This window comes from Notamacropus eugenii, chromosome 3, assembly GCF_028372415.1.
Source record: "Notamacropus eugenii isolate mMacEug1 chromosome 3, mMacEug1.pri_v2, whole genome shotgun sequence".
NCBI classification, from domain to species: domain Eukaryota; kingdom Metazoa; phylum Chordata; class Mammalia; order Diprotodontia; family Macropodidae; genus Notamacropus; species Notamacropus eugenii.
Genome location: NC_092874.1, coordinates 256,656,746 through 256,668,903, shown reverse-complemented (window position 1 = coordinate 256,668,903; position 12,158 = coordinate 256,656,746). Strand labels below are relative to the sequence as shown.

Sequence of the window (12,158 nt, the reverse complement as noted above, 5' to 3'; positions counted from 1 at the left end):
GGATCTATAAAATGTTCTTAGATGAATGGGCAAAACAGAGACATCCAGACAATACAAGCCCACATGCCAAGGAATTTGAACCTATTGCTTTCCACGTCAAGCAAAAATACAACTTTACAATGAATCCAATCCAAATGGCCAAAAAACTCAGGCTCCCTCAGTTCCTTTCCCTTTTCTTTCCCTTTCCTCCGCCCCCCCACCCCAAATCTAATTCTAAAAGTAAAGTCATATGAAACAACTGATAGTTATCCCTTCAATTTAAGGAAGTTACAATCAGTGCACTTTAAGTAATCTTAACTGAATTAGAGTATGGCACAGAGAAAATGAAGTTTCTAAAGCAACCAGGATGCAAACTATTTAGAAATTTTTATGGGAAGTTTTTTTATGCACTACAGGTAAACTACAGTTCACTTCTTGGAGGGACTTCATTGTTAAAAATCTATCATAGGTTTCAACCATGAAGGTGTGCCAAAATTTTAAAAAAATTGTTCCTGTCACTGGAGGACAGAGTAGCGTTCCAATTCAATGAGCGACATTTTCCTTTGGAAAATAAATCTGCCCAGTACATTCTTCCTAGACTGAGACCCCAAGGACTGCATACCAAAGCAACTTAACCAAAGGAAACTAACTTGATTGCCCAAGATAATCAGGAAAGGAGAAATTTGTTCTTAATGAGCCCTACATATATAGTTCTAAATTCTTTTCTCATTCTGTTTCCTCCAAAACACACACACACACACACACACACACACACACACACACGCATAACTTATGTCTGTTGCAACATAACTTAAACATCCCGCTATCAGTTTCCTTTGGCCTTGGGTACCCCAACCATCAATTTATTCTTGCCCTTCTGTCTCATTGTGCTAGTTTGTCTTCCTCGTCTTCTCCAGGGTTCATATCCTCAATTGATTGTGCTTAGACTCATTCAAGCATTTGGGGAAAAGGAGAGACAGTAAAATCACTCTGTACTAGCCTCTATATCAGTCTTATTATGGCAAGTACTTCCCACTGTCATAGTTACAACTGTCATTCAGTGGTGCCAGAGGAGCTATTCACCACAGTAAAAATGGAATTATCTCACATTATCAAACAGAAATCTACTAATTGATACTTAACCTGATCTTCATAATGATGACTGAACCTTTCAAGATCCTGAAGTTATGAACCAAAAATACATTAATATTCAAAATCATAAATTGAGGGAGTTCTCTATAATAATGAAATCACAAAACCAATGCCTATCCAGCTAATGCTCAGTTTGGTTCAGAGCTAGCATACAATGAATTTTTTTGCTTTTTAAGTATTGTTATCTGAGAAGCACACAAATGGAGTGAATTAAAACTACTATACTAATAGAAATCACACAGTACTTGAGATGGAAGGGGCCTTAAAGATGATATGACTCAATGCCCTTATTTTATAACTGCAGATGAAAAGGTAGTTGATTGTACAATCAGACTCTTGATATACAATCTCAAAAAGCAAGAAGTAAATGAATTTCAATTATCTCATTTCATCCTTAACTAGAATGAACTTTTTTCATCACCCAAACTTTTTTCAAGTACCTCCACAAGTGAATTAATCTTAAACTCCATCGGTATAGCCTGTCACTTTGGGGATTATATTAGAATCCTAGCAGCAAGGTGAAGCTTTAGAATAAATGCTACTATAATTCTAAAACTATTTTTGTTCTGAAGTATTTTATTACCAATGTACCTAATCCTGATTTAGACTTTAAAATTTTTGAATGGAAAAAAAGATGGATAATCTTGATGCTACATATAAAAAGGGTTTAATATAAGCTGCTCTGGGGAATTGGAAGACGAGAGCAGACAAATATCGTGTTCCTATCTCTCAACCATCTATTCATTATTTAAAGTTTGAAACTAGAGAAAGTAAATGTGGCACAGCTTTCCAGATTTTGAGCAAGTCAGGTATTGTAATTCATATTCCAACTTTGGGTTTATGAAGGAGAAGCAGGGAACTGGGACAAAAATATAACTAATGGAGCTTTTCCTACATTAAACCCACAGTCTTAGAGGAAGAGTTCTGAACTTCAAGGATTAAGAGGAAACATTTTACCATGTGCCACTTTGCTGAAGGGTCAAATCAACTAAGTAACGAGTATATTTTCATACAAACTGTAATTACAGGACATACAAAAATCCCCAATTCCATTTCAGTGAATTGATAAATAAGGAAACTTTCCAGAGTCCCCTACCCCTACCTCCTGCTCTCATCCTTCCTATTATAAAGGGCGTGAATTTGCTTTCTTTAACAGGGATGAATTTGTAAGCCAGGACCTACAAAGAGTATCTTTCTAGGTGAGCTAGAAAATGAGAGTGGCTTAGTTATGACATAGATAACCAATAAGTTACATGGGGGGAAGAGGAAAAAAGAGATACTGAGTGAATTGTGGTGTTTCTATGAAACTTATAAGTCTGGTTCTAGTAAAAACAGAAAAAGAATCACTATGCTCCCATAAATCTTTTACAAAAAGTGTAATTTTATTTTAATAACATAAATTTAATTTTAAGAAATAGACAACACAATAGAGAGCAAGATTTAAAGAAATATTGCATGTAGGTACAAGTTACACATCTTCCTAGCTTAACTTTGTTTTTTATCAATTAGTCCTTAACCATTTATCTTTCCTCAGTCTTTCACTTTCCATCATCCACAGTGTCTCTAGCTTCCAAGTCTTGAAATCCTCAAGTGCTAGTTTCCTAAAAATAAAGCAGAATTTATCCCTTGATTGGGATACTTGAATATTTATGTATTCAGCAAATTCCTTCTTCCAAAGAGTTGTCATTGGTGTAAAAGTTATTTTGCATTGGATTATATTAAATTTATCACTAAAATAGTTTGGCCCTCATACTTTCTCTTAGAGATCATGGGCTCTTTAGCCCTAAGAGAGACATTCAAAATTACATACAATTCGAAATACTAGAAGCATGCTTTACAGTTGCTTTTCTAAAAAGTATATACATGGTTTCATCATAAGGGCATAGGGTGACACGGTCTTAATTAAATTTTTTAATTCAGATAAATGCTAGTATTCTGCCTCATTTGAACCTTCATATGGAAGAGAAAAGTATGATGATGTACGGAAAAGTAAAATATCAGAGATGTTATACTAGACTATCAATCTAAATAATTCATTTTAAAAATAGAAAAAGTCATGGCTTTTTGAAATATATAAAGAGAGGAGGGCTGGGAAATAATCACTCTACCTTTCCGTGATACAAGAAAAATGATGAGGTCTGCTAGCAGAATTCCAAAGAATAACTTAGTAAACACCCACTGTGTATAGAACAGTCTACTGGAAAGATATATTCTATAATGTGTATGGGCCATTATCATTCATCAAGAACACGTTCCTCTTCTCAGGTCAATCTTTCTCTTCTCTCAAAACTATATTGTTGTATTAGTTGTTTTAAATTCTACATGTGAATTTTTTGTTTCATCTCTTTACTTAGTTTTGTTGTCTGCTTTGATGTTTTGTTTGGAGCAAGGAGAGTCTGAACCTGGGAAACAACCGGCATGAGAAAACTCTTGTTAAAGCAAATTCCTTACCAAAGCAGACAGAAATGGTATGCAGTTTATCAACTTAGAACAGAGGTTCTCTGAGCGTGCATGTGTGTGTGTGACGGACCCCTTTTGCACTTGGGTGAAATCTATGGATGCCTTCTAAGAACGGCATTTTAAATGAATTAAGTAAACTATATAGACTGAAGAAAACTTGTTACGCTGAAATCCAGTTAATATTTTAAAAACACGAGACCCCCCCAAACCTATCCACAGACTCCCAAAGACAATTACTACCTTAGAGAGTTTCTTGGAGCTCTGGTACAAGACTTAACACAGATATATCAGAGGAGGAAGTGGACCAGGTTTTACTGCAAGGCCAACTCTACCCACTCCACCATATTGTCTCTTATTATGCCAGTATCATTATCCCTATTTTGCAGGGAAGAAAATTAAGACCAGGAGAAATTAAGTGACTTGTTCAAGGTCATGCAACTTGTAAATTTCTATGTTGGGATTTGAACCCCAACCTTTTCGACTCTTAAGTTGGTTTTTATTACTGTGCCATAATGCTTAATTCTCAACAACACTGTGAGATAGGCTAGAGAAGGGAAGAAAGATATGTCCACTCTTCAGATAAATAAAGCTAATAGAAGTTAATTGTGAGTGAGAGAGAAACAATCCAGGTAACAGAAATGACTCCAACTTTTACAGGTCAGAGCAATGAATTCCAACTTCTCTGGATTTTGGCCAGGTTTTAAGCTTGAGTTTGTGACATTGGACTTCTTTAACTCTCCCACCCCACCTGCACACATATTTTTGGAAACATTTTTAAAATATGGTTAATTTTTATCATTTTATAGCATCCCTGAGGTAACTGTAGATGCCATGGAATATTGAAGAGCTGGGGCTGGGAATCATTGCTCTCACAGAATACGCCAAAATCTCCCTAGAGTCAAAACATCAACCACCAACTATTTTAAAAGTTCAGTAGGTTCACTCTTTTTTCATCAAGTCCCCTGAAAGATCCCAAAACCTGTTAAATTCTGAACCAATGTCCAGGTAAATTGCAGCCCAGTATGACCACTCCATATCATAATGGGTTTCAAAGAGGGTTCTACCTGCAGCCCATTGGGCAATTTGAGAGAACGACAACCCACAGTACAACTGGATATGTTCAACAACATAAACTCTATTAGACTATCAGGTGAAAAAAATAGTAATTTCTTCTCAATTAAGATAAATTCTAGGTAGGTCAATTTGAGAGTTTTATTATGTTGCACAAACAGTACAGATAAGTCCTGCAAGCAGCAGTTTGTTCATTGATTAATGTGTGGATGAGATCAGAGACATATTTATTTCATGTCTCTAATGTAATACACCTTTTTTAACATCAGATTATAAGAGTTTAATCAAAACAGGTTCTCCACAGTATCCTTCACAGAAAAGAATGCAGTCCCCTTGAAATATCAAATGGCCATCAGGGTATGACATCATTAATATGAAACAGGATAAATGGGAATTCTGTGGCATTATACTTAGGTACCTATAACTTCTAGTTTGTTTACATGAACCTCTAATAATCCATTAGAATAGTTTAAATTCCAAGTCAAGATAAAGCTGACCCTCCTTTTTCCTCTGACCCAGGAAATCCTCGACCAGAGGCCAAGAAAAAGAGTAATATAGGGTTGTCACTTCGGTGTGTTCATTAGGACAGGAGAAGGAAAAAAATGCTTCCTGGATTTTGCTTGTAGGAGGAAAAATGCAAAAGGATTCTTCCTGTCTAGCTTAGTAAGGACTCCGTCCATCTGCAAACTAGCCTTCACTTTGCCAAACAGGACCGGAAATCTTCCGCAAGTCTTCCACTAAGTCTTCTACATATGAGTCCTGGTATCAAAAGAATTACGTAGAGAGCTAAGAAAATAAAACATCTCAGAACTCACAGCTTCTTTTTCTGGTTCATAAACAATTAATGGTCACAACTTGACTCTTGAATATTTTCTCCATAATTCCTCATTTCTTTATCCACTCTCTACTCTGATATCCTTGAACTGATCATAATGGATGAATTTTTAAAAACAAATGTGCAGACAAAGGAATGTAGTGAAAGGAAATCTCCTAACATAGGAATGCTGGTTTTATGCAAACTGTGTATAATCTTATAGCAAAGTTGGAAGAATCATTGATCTGGATAGTTCCTGCTTATGAAATATCATGGTCCCAAGGAAACTTGAGAACATAACAACTGTATTTTTGAGAGACAAAAACAAAATCATGAATTTATATCTGGGTGAGAAGTCATCTTCCATCTTCCACCCCCAACCTCCTAGGATGCATCCTATGTTTTCATATTTTTTTTGTTACAATAATCATAATTAAGAATAGTTGCAAAATTAAAAGAAACCAGGCAAAATGTTTCATTGTAGAGCCAGTCAATTTTGAGATGTAGGATTTACTCAGAAATACCTAGATCTGGGTAATATATAACATCTATGCCCAGGCAAAGAAACAAACCGATAGGTTTCAATCTCATTTCAGATCTTCAGCACCTGAAGTCTGCATTTAGTCAGATGCTTAACACAGCTAAGATATTTAACCATAGTGATAAAATTCTCCCTCACCACACTCCTATGGAAAGGTTCTCACTTCAGCAAGCCTGGACCTTGAGAAGCCTCTGGGCCTTAATTAACATCAACTCATTGCAGTGACTCAGAACCACAGGGCTGAATTAGGATCAAATGAGAGACAATTAGACTAATAGAACTTGTATGGGCTTCATGGCCCAAAAGGGGGAGGGGAAGAACACAGTTCTGTCAAGTCCAGTGGAAAATAAATGTCAAAAAGAGAAAAGGACATATGAACATTTTGAAGAGAGAAATCTCACTAAGAAGACTAGAATTTTTCCTTGAAAAATAAAAACAGATATAGCATATTTGGGTTTAGAACCTGTGCAGCCCTTACAAAGCATATAATATTTGGAGCAAAAAAGTGGACTGTGTGCAGAATCATGTTATTTTGAAATCCAGAAGCACAGCATAGAATGCAGTGTAGAATCCAACAGAGGAAAGGAAAGAGAGAGAGAATCAATAAAGCTCTGGAAACAAATACACTGATGGATGTGCACCCATTTGAAAAGCAGCCAGGTTAAGATGGTTTTGCTGTAGGTTTCACAATATTTCCCACGTTAGCAAAAGGAAAGGTATATTAAAACACACACACACACACACACACACACACACACATTACATACGCTCCCACAAACAAAAGGCAAGAGAAATGATGGGGAGAAATAGGGGAAGGGGGGACACAGGAAAGGGAGTGGGGGGGGCAAACAAGGAAAGGGAAAGGAATGTCGGTGAGAAACTAAAATGAGAGAAAACCCAGAGAAAGGGGGAAGTGAAAATTTAGAATGAGGAAAGGGGAAGAGAGAAACAAGAGAGAAATGGGAAGGTGAGAAATGAGAATGGGAAGAGAATAAGATAGAAACAACAAGGAAAGGGAAGATGAGAAATGGAATGGGGAGGGGAGAAGCGAAAAAGAAGATGGGAAAAAGAAGGAAGAGGATGGAGAAGAAAATGGGGTAACTGGGATGGGGAAGGAGAGGGAGGGGGAGAGGTGGGAAGGGAAACTGAGCTCTATTGACACTTTCAAGCAGCACATCCCCGGTCTAGTGCCACAGCGGAGCGCTCCATCACCCATCCATCTCCCAGCCTGTCTGGGCTCCAGCTCCAGCCACTCTGAAGGGCCCTGAGCTGGCCCGCCCGCGCTGCTGCATCGAAGCAGCCGTCGGATCCCCCCAGCGCACTCAGAGCCCCGCACCACCGGATGGCGAGTGGCAGCCCTGGGCATCTCCAAAGTCGCCCACCGGGCCGCCGACCCCCGCCCTCTACGCCTCGCTACCCGCCACTCCTCCAGCCCGCGCTCGCCATCCGCGCCTTCCCCCAGACTTCTCCCCGCGGCCCCATCACTTGCCTCAGTAAAAGAGCACAAAAAAAGAGGAGAGGAGGGAAAGGGGGAGAAGAGAGGGGCGGGGGTGGATGAAAATGTTTTTGCTCCAAAAAGGGGGTGTCCAGTGGGGCACGGCATGGGGAAGAGCTACGGCGTCAGGAGCCTGGGACCAGCAGCATCGTTCCTGAAGCAGCAGAACCGGGCTTGGGGGTGGGGTGGGGGGGCAGGTAAATTTCTATAAAGGGAACTTTAGTGACTGCAAAGTGCTGGAAAATGGAGCGGGGGCTGTGGGGGGGCCGGGGAGGAGGAAACAATATTACCTGTCAGATGTCATCCTGAGCAGGGGCGCCCGGTGAAAATCCTCAGGTTTGCGCTCTGGAGCTCACTTGAGCAGGTTACTATGGAAATCGTCTTAAGGAGGAAGGGAAAAATCCAAGCCACATCCTTGCAACCCAGAAGGAAACTGATCGGAGGAGCAGATTGTAGGAGCTGGATCGGGATCTCAGGGTCTCTCTCTCTCCTTTGCTGCCTCTGTCTTTCTCTCGTTCCCTCTCTCTTTCTTTCGTGCCTCCTCCCTCTCCCTTTTCTCCTCCTCCCCGGAGGACTCCGCTGGGCGATCAGATCTTCTCCTTGGTGCCAGAGCCGGGAAGGGAAAGGACAATCTCACAAGAGCCTGAGCCCAGTCCTGGGCTGCGAGTGGCGCTGTTTCCCAGCCGCACAGCTGGAATTTAAAGAGACAGGCGCGTTAGGACTGGTTAGGTCCCTTTGACTGGAGTGAGAAGCCAAGTAGTTCGCCCACTTACCCGGCTGGGTAGGGCGACTTTTCTTAAATCAAAGTTTCCTATAGGGATAATAGAATCAGCATGTCCAAACAGATAACCGTCTCCTTTTCCAATACACAGGAAAATTAAGAAACAATATTTCCCACCCCAGTTGGAGAAGGGGGAAAAAACGCAATGATGAGCATGTTCAACAAGTAAAGGACTTATTTTAAGCAGCTTTATTAGTGTTCTTATATAGACTTGTTCATTCAGGATAGGCAAAGTGAGTCCACCCCCTCATCTTAGACAGACTTTGGGTTCCAAGCAAAGAGCGTGACATTTAGTCACATTGGTTTGTGGAAATATGTATAAGACAAATAAATCATTTTAATTTTTTCCCCTCTAACTCACTGTTTCTTTGTTTCTTTAAGGCCCAAGTCTCAATGAGCAGAAATAAGGTACACTTGAGCTTCTTCCAGCAATCTTTCCAACTTACCCTCCCCTTTTCAATATAAACGCATGCAGTTGTGTTATATCCTCCCCCATCCCCACCCCCCCCAAGGTAAAGACTTAGGCTTTTTTCCTGCCCCTTCCTCCTACAAGTCAAGATCCATTTTCAAAGCCCAATTATCTTATTGTTGTAAACTTGGGTCAAAGCATTCTCTTTGCTACCTATTAGTCAAACAGAATGAGTTTAATCAGTTCATTTAATCTGATGACTCCCACAAAGAAACATATGTGTTTGGGGACTTGGTGAGAAGTCTGATTCACCTCCCACACTGTCCCACTGACTCATGGTCCTTCCTAATCTCCTTTCAGTTCTTGTGTAGAATTGAATCTTTTTTGCCTTTCTCTTTCCCTAAGGGGGTAGAAAACTTCCAGGGACCAATAGTAGAGGAAAGTATTGACCAGCTTAATCTTGAATGCCACTGACTACTCTCTCTCCAAGCCAGGGTCAAATCACAAGGTGGAAGTTTTGTACTGCCTCAGATACATAAAATCTCCCTCCTTGAGTTTAGCTGACTCCATAAGAAGATGAAAAGGATAAATATCTAATAATTGAAGTGTCCTTGTTCTTTCTGTCTTTGTATTTTTCCCTCTGCTTTTCCTTCTGTCTTTGTCTTTGTCTCTCTGTTAGTCTCTCTTGTCTCTGCCTCTCTCTCTGTCTCTGTCTTTGTTTCTCTCTGTCTCTTTATCTGTCTCTGGTCTTTCTTCCTCTGTCTCTTTGTCTCTGTCTCTGTCTCTCTCTCTGTCTCTGTCTCTCTCTCTCTCTCTCTCTCTCTCACACACACACACACACACACACACACACACACACACACACACACACACACACACACCCTATCCAGAGGAATAGGAAATAGAAATTTGGAGTGACTAGAAGATCATAATGTTCTAGAGCCACCTAGAACCTTGCAAATAAGCAAATACTACAAGTCAAGATAATTTATTGTTTTATTGATCAGTTAAGAAACTGATAGACATTGTGTTAATAATGTAGATTAAACTTGTGATTAAACTTGTAGATTAAACTTTTCCCTCCAAGCAGCCAGTTGTTGAACGCTAGCAAACTCCTGACCACCCTGAACATAGAATCAGTGAATTTCAGATTTGGACAACCATCTGAAGGTGGAGATTCTTAACCATTTTCTTTTTCTATGGAACTCTTGGCAGTCTTGAGAAGCATATGGAGTCTTCCAAATAATATTTTTAAATGCATCAAATGAAATACATAGAATTACAAAGGAAACCAATGATATTGAAACACAGTTATTGAAATAGAAAAAAAAGGATTACACTCTAAGAGCCAAGTTCCTCAACTTCCTTATTGTACAGTTGAAGAAACTAAAATTTATAAAGGAAAAATGACCAGCTTCATCATCACCTTCACCATCAGGCCTTCTTCCCTTGTCCCCCCTCCCCAGATTATTCAGTTTGCATATATCTTGTATATAACCATACATGGAAATGCCACTTCCTCTGTTAGAATGTAAACCTCCTGAGGCAGGAACTATTTTTGTCTTATCTGTATACCTCTTGTGCCTGGCACATAGTAATCAGGTAATAAATGTCTGTTGACTGATTGATTGATTGACTGCCCCAAAGTCACACAACCACCCAGTGGCAAGTAGAGGCTCAATAAATCTTTTTTTATAGAATTGGTGTTTATATCCTCAGAGCTGTTCATAGTCTTTACAGTAAGCTGCTCAAGGGCATGGTTTATGGAAACAAGATTGAATCCTCTACCTCTTTGGGTCTCCTGTGTCTAGACCACGGATGGGGAACCTGCAGCCTAGAGGCCACAGGTGGCCCTCTAGGTCCTCGAGTGCAGTCTTTTGACTGAGTCCAAGTTTTATAGAACAAACCCTTTTATTAAGGTGATTTGTTCTGTGAAGTTTGGATTCAGTCAAAGGGCTGCATTTGAAGACCTAGAGGGTCACCTGTGGTCTCAAGACTGCAGGTTCCCCACCCCTGGTCTAGGGCCATGTCTTACACAAGATATGTGCTTGTTAAATAATGTTGATAACGTAGACAAACGTGGACTAAGGTAAAGAATCAAGTGAGATGGAGGGGAGGACTGTCTGTCATGCTTGTCTTTTTATCTCTAGCACTCAGTCCAGTATCTAGCAAATAGAAAGTGATTCATTAATAAATGCTTTATCTATCTGTATCTGTCTACCTAACTACCTACCTATCAGTGCAATCGATAAACAATCAATAAACATCAAACATCTAGCATGTGCTAGGTATTGTGCTAAGATGGGTCTAACAGGACAGGCTAAGACAAGCATACACATTTATCCTTCAATCATTGCCTCTGTGGTTCCTGTCTATAAGAGAAAAAGTCCCTTAACAAATGAAACAATGTGTGTGATGCACTCTGCAAATCTTAATAAACACTCTACAATGAAAGTGAACAGAAAAAGAAAGAAAAGGGGAGCAGGAAGAGGGGAGATCTGGTTGCCTGTTAGTCAGGAAAGAGAGATTCCATACTCTAAAGTTAATAATAAAGCACTATGCAAAAATTCCAGGTAGAAGAATAAAAAGTTGTATTGCATTGTTTTGAATTCCCCAAACATAAAAGAACCCATGATATGGGATATAAATTTCAAGTGATGTATGGGGATATTTAAATGTGAATTCATTTCAAAGATATCTAAGGCATTTGAGAATAATGAGTTAATTCCAAGTTGGTCAATGGATATTGAATATTTTTCCCTTACATGTTGGAAAATGATTGTCTTAGTCAATATACACTAGTAGTAAGCAGAATTGGAATTTTAGAGGTTAGAGATTATCTAATCCAATCTCCTAATTTTGTAGATGAGACATCTTAAACAGAGAGATTATTAAGTGATTTGCTTAAGGGTTACATAGCACTTTATGGGAGAGCTGGAATTGGAATCCTGGTCTCTTGACTCCAAACTCCTGGATTTGCTTCAAAACAGTTTTATTGCCACCTTCTACTTGTTGCCATTGTTTAGCAGTTTCAGTCATATCCGATTTTTTAAGACTCCATTTGGGGTTTTCTTGGCAAAGATACCGGAGTGGTTTGCCATTCTCTTCCTCAGTTTATTTTACAGATTAAGAAAGTGGGTCCAGGGCCAAACAGCTAGTAAGTGTCTGAGGCCAGGCCTTTCCTTGTCCCCTTTCCTTTCTAAGGTTATCTTATATTTATCTATATAAATACCTATATATGCACATTTTTAGATTGTAACATCTTCCTTTGGATTGTAAACTTCTTGAGGGTAGGGGCTACTATAATATAATTAATATTAATAATAATTATAATATAATAATAATTATAACGTAAATTATTTCCACTGTTTAGCACAGTGATGGCTTACGGTAGCCACCTAATAAATGTTTAACTGATTGCCTTCCTATTTGAATGTAAACTCCTTGAGGACAGCA

At 39.2% G+C, this 12,158-nt stretch overlaps 1 protein-coding gene across 2 annotated transcripts in view; it reads right to left on the bottom strand.

Annotated features, from left to right (window-relative positions):
• NAV3 (neuron navigator 3) overlaps positions 1–8,217 on the bottom strand; it is a 1,098,252-nt gene extending 1,090,035 nt beyond the window's left edge. For both annotated transcript variants that reach the window (XM_072655445.1, XM_072655444.1), the window contains exon 1: positions 7,803–8,217. The gene's annotated coding sequence lies outside the window, so the exon portion shown is untranslated. The remainder of the gene's footprint in view (positions 1–7,802) is intronic.
• Positions 8,218–12,158: the final 3,941 nt, after the last annotated feature.